Below are 9,850 nucleotides of genomic sequence, written 5' to 3' on the forward strand. Positions count from 1 at the left end.
CACATCTAGAATACTGTGTAGAATTTTGGGTACTGCACCTGAAATGGATAAATTAACAGATATACCATAATGTATCAGGTCTCTGTAAGAACCGTATTTTGAGGAGAGATTGCATAAACTAGGCTTGCATTTCCTGGAATTAAAAAAAGCTCAGGTGATTTAATGAGGATTTAGGATTTTGAAATAACTCATTCAGGTAGAAGGAGGAGAAACTTTTTTCTGCCAGTGGCAAACTGTAGGTTAAGTTTAAACTAGATCATTATGAAAGAAGTTAGGAAATACCTCATCAGAGGGTGGAAGGTGTGGAAATTTCTCTCACAAGAAAGAAATGCTGGCTTAATAATGATTTCAGATTAATAGATTTTTACTAGCCATGGATATAAAGAGATGAAATTAAGGCACATAAATGGAGTTAGGATATAAATTAGTCATGGCCTGACAGGTTCAGGGAGCTGAATGGCGGACTCCTGTTCTGACAGTCTTTGTTTTTCTCTACACAGTTGCTGCCTGGCCTGCTAATAATTTCCAGCACTTTCTGTTTTATGTCATGTATGCACGTCTTTTTCAATTGTTGGGTGCTGCTATGTTATGAATGTTGAACTTCAGACTAATCCTCCAAAATGCTCTGATTCCTTTTAAATATAACTTATTCTATATTGAGCTTTAGTAACAAATCCCATTCCTGAGCCTCTCTGTTTGGCCTAGGATAGGGAACTGAAAAGGAGGGGAAGACCAAGCAGACCAAAAGGTAAACATGGATCTTGGAATGCAGAGAAAGCCTCTGAGGGTTGTTGGGCAACTTATGAATTCAATTTATCTATGACTCACTCTATGACTTTCCAGGTTTCTTTTCATGAATCCATTTCACTGTGTCTGGGATGCGCAGCCAAGTTTTCTCCAAAGCAAAAATGCTCACTGAAGAGGAAGCAATTAGTTTCAATTAATTTGTTTTGTTTATATTTTTTAAATTGATTGAAATACCTCGCCTTCACATCCCACGTTTTTGTGAATTATATTGAATCTGAGATTGCATTTATACATGCACTGTGAGGTCATTGTGAACTGCTTTGGGAAGTACATTGGCTCAAGTGTGACAGAATAAATGGGGATGTCACTGGGGCTTTGAAAGTTAAATTGCGAGGATAGGTTTTGTAGGGTTGTACAACAAGGCGAGACTGACAATTCTACGAAGTTTGGAAGAAAGAATAGGCACAGCCAGAAGAGTTGCTACCAGAGAGCTCAGTGACTTGGGTTCAACACTCACCGCTTTGCTCTCTTTCTGCATGTTCTCCCTGTGAATGAATGGGTTTCCCCTAGCGGCTCTGGTTTCCTCCCATATCCCAGGGTTGTTCAAGTTTGTAGATTATGTGGACAATTTAAATTGTCCCTTGTGTGGGGAGAGTTGATGGGAATGTGGGAGCAATTATATGGATAGTGTGGGATCAATGAAAATGGGTGCTTGATGGTCAGCATAGACTCGATAGGCCAAAGGGCCTGTTTCCAAGCTGTATGATCTATGACTTTATGAAAAATGCTAAGAATAGTACATGCTTTATAAAGAACATGACAGGCTAGACAAAGAGATAGTGTTTCCTAACCAAAGAGTCTGGAATCTGGGTCATGGTGTCAAGATAAAGGGTCAACTATTCTGGACTGAAATGAGTTGACATTTCTTTACTCAAATGGTTATGGATCTTGACCCAAGAGGGTGGTGGATTCTCAGTCATAGGGAATATTCAAAACTTTGAGAGAAAGATTACTTAACGTGAAAGGAATTAAGAGATGAGGGACAGGGAAGGAAAGTGCTGAAGTTGGGGATCAGTTCTGATTGTTTAGTGGAGCACACTGAATGGACAGAATGGCCTGGCCTTTGCCATTTCTTATATTACATTTAGCTTGTATTATGCAGAGAGTGAAAGATTGAGGGTTGATTTGATCAATGGTATGTACACTAATGGAGTAGATACACAGAAATTGTTGGAGACACAAGAGTCTGCAGATTCTGGAATCTGGAGCAACAATGTGCTGGAGGAACTCAGAAGGTAATGCAGCATCTGTGGGAGAAAAGAAATTGTCGACATTTCAGGTTGAAACCCTACATCAGGACCCAGAAATTGTTTCTTCTCTGAGGAAATCAAGGATGAGGGGATACAATGTTCCAAAACAGCGAAGGCATTAAGGAAGAAATCAGGAAGCAACTCTCACACAAGGCTAAAAGAAACCATAATTCTCTCCTATGAAGCCACAGGATGGTAGAGGTCAATTGGAACGATCAAGGCCGAGTATTTTATGGTAAAGGTAGAGAGGGATGTGAAGCAAGGGTGGATAAATGGAGTCGAGATACAGAGCAGCCATGATCTAATCAAATAATGCAGAAGGTTTGAAGGGTCAAATGGCTTGCTTCTGCCTCAAATGCTCCTCAATGTAATACATAAAAAAGAGAGAAATTCCAGAAAATAGCGTACATAAATAAAGCGAGATGTAATCAGTTAACAGAAGCACAAATGAAGCTACGAATTGAGCAAAGTGGTTGGTACTGGAGGGGCCCTGTGCCTTCATATCCATTTAAACCACAAAAAGGGCAATATTCCATTGAGCAGTTCAGGAGATGCTGATGAAAAATACTGTACAATACTAACTGGGCTTAAATACAACAGGAAACACACAGGTTTTCATATTGATTTCAAATAGAGACTATTTACTCAGCTCACTGTTACAAATCATTAAAAAATGGAACAATTACACATTTTCCATTAAAGCATTAAGTTCAATATTTATGATTGAGAGCACTTTTATTCTAACATTCCTTATTCATTTATGATTACTTAGTGAATTTTTAAAGACCTACTGAAGTTCAATATCAATATGAAGCTTCAGAGTAACATTAACATTGATTGACATGTGATTAGAAGTCTATTCACAAAGTGTAAATATTTCCTCCCTCCACCCACAGCAAGTGTACTGCAGACTTAATATGAGTTCTCCCCAGTTTTCTCTCAATCAACATCACTTAAAAGCAAGTTATCTTAAGTTACTGCTTATTGCCTCACTGCTTTTTGCAAATTCCCAAATACATTTCCACAAGAGCGATAACATAAGACTTCTTCAACACAATCTTTAAAATCTGTGACCCACAACATCCAGAGGACAAGGGAACCAAATGCATGAGAATGCCCTCACCTTCCATTCCCCAAAGTCACATACCACTGTTCAAAATATATTGCCATTCCCTTGTGTTGACTCAAAAGCCAAAAACCTTGAATTCCCCCTTAAGAGTACTGTGGGAATGTCTTCACCACAGGGACTGATACAATTCAAGAAGGTAGCCCACCACTTCTCAAGGGCATCCAGGTATGACCAATAAATGCAGGCCTTTCCAGAAATGCCCACATCCTGAGAATAAATAATAAAGTAGCTTAGCTATGAATATCACAAGATGTATTTCAAAACCTAGATTTTAAAAGTACAGAATAACTTTATCTAGCACCTTTCACAACCTTAGGAGGTTACAAAATCCTTCACAGTCAATGAAGTGTAGTCATTGTTGTAAAGTAGAAAATGTAGCAGACAATTTGCACACAGCAAGCTCCCACATAAGTCAATGAGATAATTGAGTGGTCCCATTGATGTTTTGGAAGTTCTAGCATGACAAGCGTGATCTAAGCAGCCAGCTCTTAAAGGGACATACAACATATAAACAACAGACTTCCATTTATAGCTGAGAGTTGTACTGAATGAATGGATGTTCTAATGAAGAGAGGGAAATTGGAGTGCTGCTGATGGGGAGAAGAAGGACAGGAAGACCATAGGGACTTGGACAGGTTGGTGAAGAACAGTGCCTGCAGGAGCCACGTCCTTTGGACAAGGGGACCCCAGAATCTCTCCAGGGCTATAGTCAGCTGCCCCCGGCATACTGCTGCCAGGAAGATTGCAAAGTGTAGTCTATGAATGGAGGAAGCCTGCAACACATGCTCTGTCTCTTCAGGTCTTCACTCCTTAAGTATTTGGATGAACTCCCTATTTGGATGGGTGGAACAGTGGTGTAGCTAGTAGAGCTGCAGCCTCATACACCAGAGGCCCGGGTTCAATCCTGATCTCTGGTAGTGTCTGTGCAAATCTGCAATTTCTCCTTATAACTGCATGGGTTACCTCTGAATGCTCCAGTTTCCTCCCACATCCCAAAGATGTGCAGGTTGGTAGATTAATTGGTCACTGCAAATTGCCAGTTTTGTGTAGGTGAACGGTTGAATCTGGGGAGAATAAGAAAAGCGGGATTAATGTTGAATTAGTATAAATGGGTTGTGGACTTGTTTATATGATTTCCCACTCATAGTCAAGTGATTCAAGAAAAGGCCAAGCGATAATCCAATTATTTAAAACAAAAAGCTGTGTCAACTTCCAGGGAAAAGACCATAACTAAGAAGAGTACTTTTATAGCCAGTCAGGGGTAGTTTGAGTAATTCAAAAAGGCATGAGCTGCATAATGTTAAATTAGTCAGTCCATGAAGGAGTCCATGATGGAGCCACAACATTTCCACCTGAGTGGGCCAGACTCACTGAGGATGAAGGTTAGAAAGTGTTTTGTGCAAATAAAACTGACTCACTTTGGAAACAGACGCCAAAAAGAACATTTCTTTCAAACAAAGAGTAATCTACTCTGAGTTTCAAGGCTATGAAAGACCAATGGGGTCTTCTCATCCATGGAATTGTATTGGGGGAATTTTATGATAAAGCCAATGCTGCTTAACAAAGCTCAGAATCCCTGTGTACCTAAGTGCACAGATAAAAATTGGCTACAAGTGTTTTACAGGTCAGTTCAGTGCTTATGGATTTTTTTTAAGATTTGTTTTGGGAACAAAATGGAATGTTATCTAGAATCAAAGGACCTGGCAGTTAACATTCTATTTATCCTTGATATCTCCAAACCACTCTGAAAGCCTTCAGGCTGCGTATTACTATTTCGAGTTGGTTTCTCTGCCTCCAAAAGCCACAACATTCCTCCAGCCCCTAGATCAAGGTGTCAAATCCTGAATGCATCATGTAGCACAATTGCTGGCTAATGGAGCTTGTATTAATCAATACAAGTTGTTATTCCATTAAAGTATAAAATTAACATCACAGCTATGGCATGCTCAAAGTTAAGTCTGCTGATTGCTTGATTCTCAGATCTGCCTGTCTGCTGACCAGCCAAGAAGGTTGCTTTCATCTCCAGCTCTTCATCCATGTGTACCCTGAAGAGGTTTTCCTCTTCTCTTCGACAGGATTTCTGTGAGGTACTCTCTCACTGCTCCCCCTCTGTGATCTCTGCTGCTCTCCAGCTCTTCAACCATGTGCTCACCCACACTCGACATCACTCCCTTTCATCCCCCCTCTCCCCCCACCTACCTTCCCCCTCTTACCTGGACTCACCTATCACCTGCCAGCCTGTGCTCCTCCCCCGCCCCCGACCTTCTTATTCTGGTTTTTGCCCTCTTCCTTTCCAGTCCTAAAGGGTCTCAACCTGAAACATCGACTGTTTATTTCCATCCATAGATGGTGCCTGGCCTGCTGAGTTCCTCCAGCATTTTGTGTGTGCTGCTCCAGATTTCAGCATCTGCAGAGTCCCTTGTGTCTCTGCTTTCATCTCAGGTGCTTGTATACGATACAGAACATTCAAGCCAACATTTTCATCACAAGTCATGTTATTCTACTAACTTCACATTAACACATCAATTATCAATTATATACAATCCTTGAGCAAACAGCTTATAGGGTTTTAAATTGTGTTAAAAATCCTTAAACTGTTGCCCTTCCCAATGGAATGGCTGTACTCGGTTTCAGCTCGACTCTCAGGACCTTATGTTGTGCCTGTTTGTAGGACTCAATCATGGGCAACACCTTGTAATGGAAGACCAGCAAGTTTCAAGTAGATAAATGGATGTTTTCACTAAGTTGATGGTTCTCCAACATTAGGTGATATTTGTCTCAGTGTGTAACCCTGGGAACAGCAATGCAACACAGAATCCCGCGCTGTGCAACTGATCAGGAAGAACCTTGACAAATAACATCTCTTCCCAGATTTTTCTGGCAAAAGCATTTTCTAGAAGAAAATAAATGATGGGTTACTGATTTGTTTGTGAACAGAAGTGTTCTTTTGGGTAAAGTGTTCTACGAGGTACTGGTGGTGCTGCCCAGTCCAACTAAAAGGATGTTGCTGCACAGTCCGACTAAAAGGAATGTTCTGAGGGAATAAGGCCATATGTGTCCTTCATGACACTGGGTCAGATGGAAACTCAGCACATGGACACATCTGGAGTTTATGTATCCAGGGTCGATATATAGCTTGATGAATCTGCACACAAAGGTAGCCATCAAAATGAGGGCCAAGCTGAGTTTGTGTTTGCCCCCTTTTTCTGGAGGTTTATACCTTGAAGTTTTGTGAACCTGATGTATTTTTAAGCTCCACATAAACTGGAAAAGGGTGCAGGTGTCTGCTAAAGTGAAGTCGCAAGATATGGACCACACTTGCACCAAGTAGAGTAATACTAAGAGCAGCTTGCACCCAATAAGCAGGAAACCAATAGCAAATAATCAGTGATCAAGAGGGATTGCTGTTGCCAGAATAAAACAGTTTTTCCTTGACCTTAACAGTACATCCCATCGCATTCTCGGTGCATGCCCTGGCTCCTCTGAACTATATTCAAAGCATGTTCAGGTAATTGAACCTGATAGTGAAGGGAACAAAGGATTAGTCAAACCAGCTGCCAAAAAACATCGCCTCACTTTTAATGAGATTCATTTTGGTCCCTAAAGCAAATTCACTGGCAATAGATTCACATCATTTTACAGACTGACAGCAAATCCAAGCAGAAGAAGGTGATGTTATCTACGCGTAGGGACTTTGACCCAGGTGCCAAAGTGAGGGCTACTAATGTGGAAGTGTTCCAGGCTGGTTCTATGTCTGTAGCAGAGCATTAAATTCAGGGCAGCACACTTGGGGAAGGATATATTGGGTCTGGGAAGATTTACCAGAATGATCCTGGGGGGTTAAGCTGGTTATATTACAAGGACAAACATATAGTCTTGTATTGTATTCTCTTAAGTTCAAGGATGATCCAACCAAGGTCGTTCAGTGATCTTATTGAGGGGCTAAAAGGAAAGAGCCAGGACATAGAACCAAGCTATGTCAAAAACAAAAGCCTGGTACAGGGTTACCAGACTGAATAGTGTTCTTTTGGGTTGTTATAATTCAACAATCCTAAGATGATTGAAAGGAGGATAGATAGAAAGTATGTACTTCCTTTGATGCAGCAGTTCAGTTAAAGGGGCTTCACCTAAAGGCAGCACCTTCAACTCTGAAGCACTCCTTCAAGTGAATTGAAATGATTGCCTGTATTATGTGTCCAAGTGTCTGATCTAAAATTTGAACCCAGAGCTTTCTGACCCAGAGGCCAAAATGCTCACCACTCAACCAAAGCTAATACCCCAGTTAAGAGTTGGCAACATTGATGTGGGAATGGGTGGCATGGTGGTGCTGTGATTAGTGCTGCTACCTCACAGTTCTAGGGACCCAAGTTTGATCCTGACCTCAGGAGCTGTCTGGATGGAGTTCACATGTTCTCCCCACAACACTCCTCCATTTGCTCTGGTTTCTTCCCTACATCCCAAAGACCAGCTGTTTGGTAGGTTAATTGCTCCCAGTGCAGGTGGGTGGAAGGAAAATTGAGGGGAATTGATAGACATGAGAGAGAAATAATTTGAGGACTGGGGCTGATGGAATTACTCCAAGAACATGCATAGGCAATGAGATCAATGAGATCTTTTCACGTTGTGAAAAATATGAAAAGTCATCTGCCGAACAGAGTGGTAAATCTTCAAAGTACAAAGTGACAGCTTCATAACTGATATTAATGATAACATGATTTGAATTCAGTGCTAAGGACTACTTTAAATGGCCATGAGGGGTTTGAGCTATTACTGTCTAGATTATTCATCCTAAAAAACATAACCACTTGATTTCATGTGCAACTGTGCCAGGTCCAAATGCTTCCTTTAGGACATACATCAACACAGCCAGCTGGGGGTGCTGGAACTTTACTTATGTAGACCAATCACCTTCAGTATCATTCAGAATCAAATGCAGAATTATTATGGTACATAAGGACATCCAAATATGTCTAACTTTAGGCCTTGGACCTACGAGCAACTGTACACCTTGTAATTTTAGGAAGGTATGTGCATGGCTCTGCAAAAGCCTTCAGGTTTCAAGTCCTACTCATGCCCCTGCTGAAATTGTGCAATTCAATGTTTAAAAACTGAAAACAGACAATTAGGCCATAGTCTGAAATTCATAAATTGCTCTGACGACTCTCTTATTGACCTGAATTTAGTATACAAGTTCATCACAAAGGAACAGGAGTAGGCCATTTTCTAGCTAACAATATGCCTTCTGAAGTACTGTTATGTGGAAAACACAGCAGCCAATTTTCACACTGTAAACTTGCACAAACAGCAATGGAATAATGGCTAGGTAACCTACATTAGTTTATTTGTGACATAAACATTGACTGGAACATTAGGGAGAATGCCCTTACTCTTCTTAGAACAGTGCTTTGTAATTTTTAGATGGGAGATGAGAGGGCAAACAAAACCGTGGTTTAATGTTTCATGCAAAGAATGACTCCTTCAACAGTGCAGTAATTCCTCACTGGCTGCATGGATTTTATGTTCAGGTCTCCAGAGTGGGCCTTTCTAACTCAGGTGAGAGCTACAGCTGAGGCAGCTAAAAATAACATTGAAATAGTTGGTTTGAGGCAGGTTTTTTTCACCTTGAGCCGTGGTAGAGTAGATTCACAGAGGCTCAACTGTTGCATGGAACATACCCAATTCTTAATAAAGTTATTGCTTATCATTCAATTTTGGATTGCATAAAACAAAGTCAGGGTCACAGGGTAAACCAAATGGATTGATGTCTGGCATGGGTTGGGTTGTCATATTTCAACACCTAGGATTGGTTTTCTTAGGCAAGAATTGGAATTGGAATTGGTTTATTATTGTCACTTGTACCGAGATACAGTGAAAAACTTGTCAAGGAATACCGTTCATACAGATCAATTCATTACACAGTGCATTGAGGTAGTACAAGGTAAAACAATACAGAATGCAGAATAAAGTGTCACAGCTACAGAGAAAGTGCAATGCAGGCAGACAATGAGGTGCAAAGTCATAACGAGGCAGATTGTGAGGTCAGGAGTCCATCTTATCATACTAGGGAACCGTTCAATAGTCTTATAACAGTGGCATAGAAGCTGTCCTTGAGAATTGACTCTCAAGACTTTTCAATGGTATTCCAAGAGAAATGTTTTGATTCTTGAAGAAGGTTCAAAAGTGTAGATGCATTGAAATACTTTCACTGTGGAGTGCCTTCAAAAACAGGAGTAAGAAATACAAGGTAGGACTAAGAGAAAATCAATAGAATGAAACTATCAAGGGAGTTCAGATGAAACATCTTCACCCAGAAAGCAGCAAGAATATAAAACTCATGACATAAGAGTGGTTGAAGTCAAAAGAATGGATACGTTTTGGGGAAACTATATAAACGAGAGAAAATGGAATAGGAGGTTAGCTTCCATAGGGTTTGATGAAAGTGGGAGGAGGCTCTTCAGAAATATTAACACTGGAACACTCCAGCCGGACTAAAGATACAACTGATGGCATTCAAAGCCTCCAGGATTACTACTAGTCAATTTGCCCACAGCAAGACTGGTATGTAGTGAGCAAAGGGTCACACTTCAAAGGATCACGTTTTACTTTTGATGAATGCTTCGCCTTCCTCACCATCACCAGATTTATTAGTTTCTAGTCCGGCTGC

The sequence above is a fragment of the Pristis pectinata genome, chromosome 23 (genome assembly GCF_009764475.1).
Source record: "Pristis pectinata isolate sPriPec2 chromosome 23, sPriPec2.1.pri, whole genome shotgun sequence".
Taxonomy (NCBI): domain Eukaryota; kingdom Metazoa; phylum Chordata; class Chondrichthyes; order Rhinopristiformes; family Pristidae; genus Pristis; species Pristis pectinata.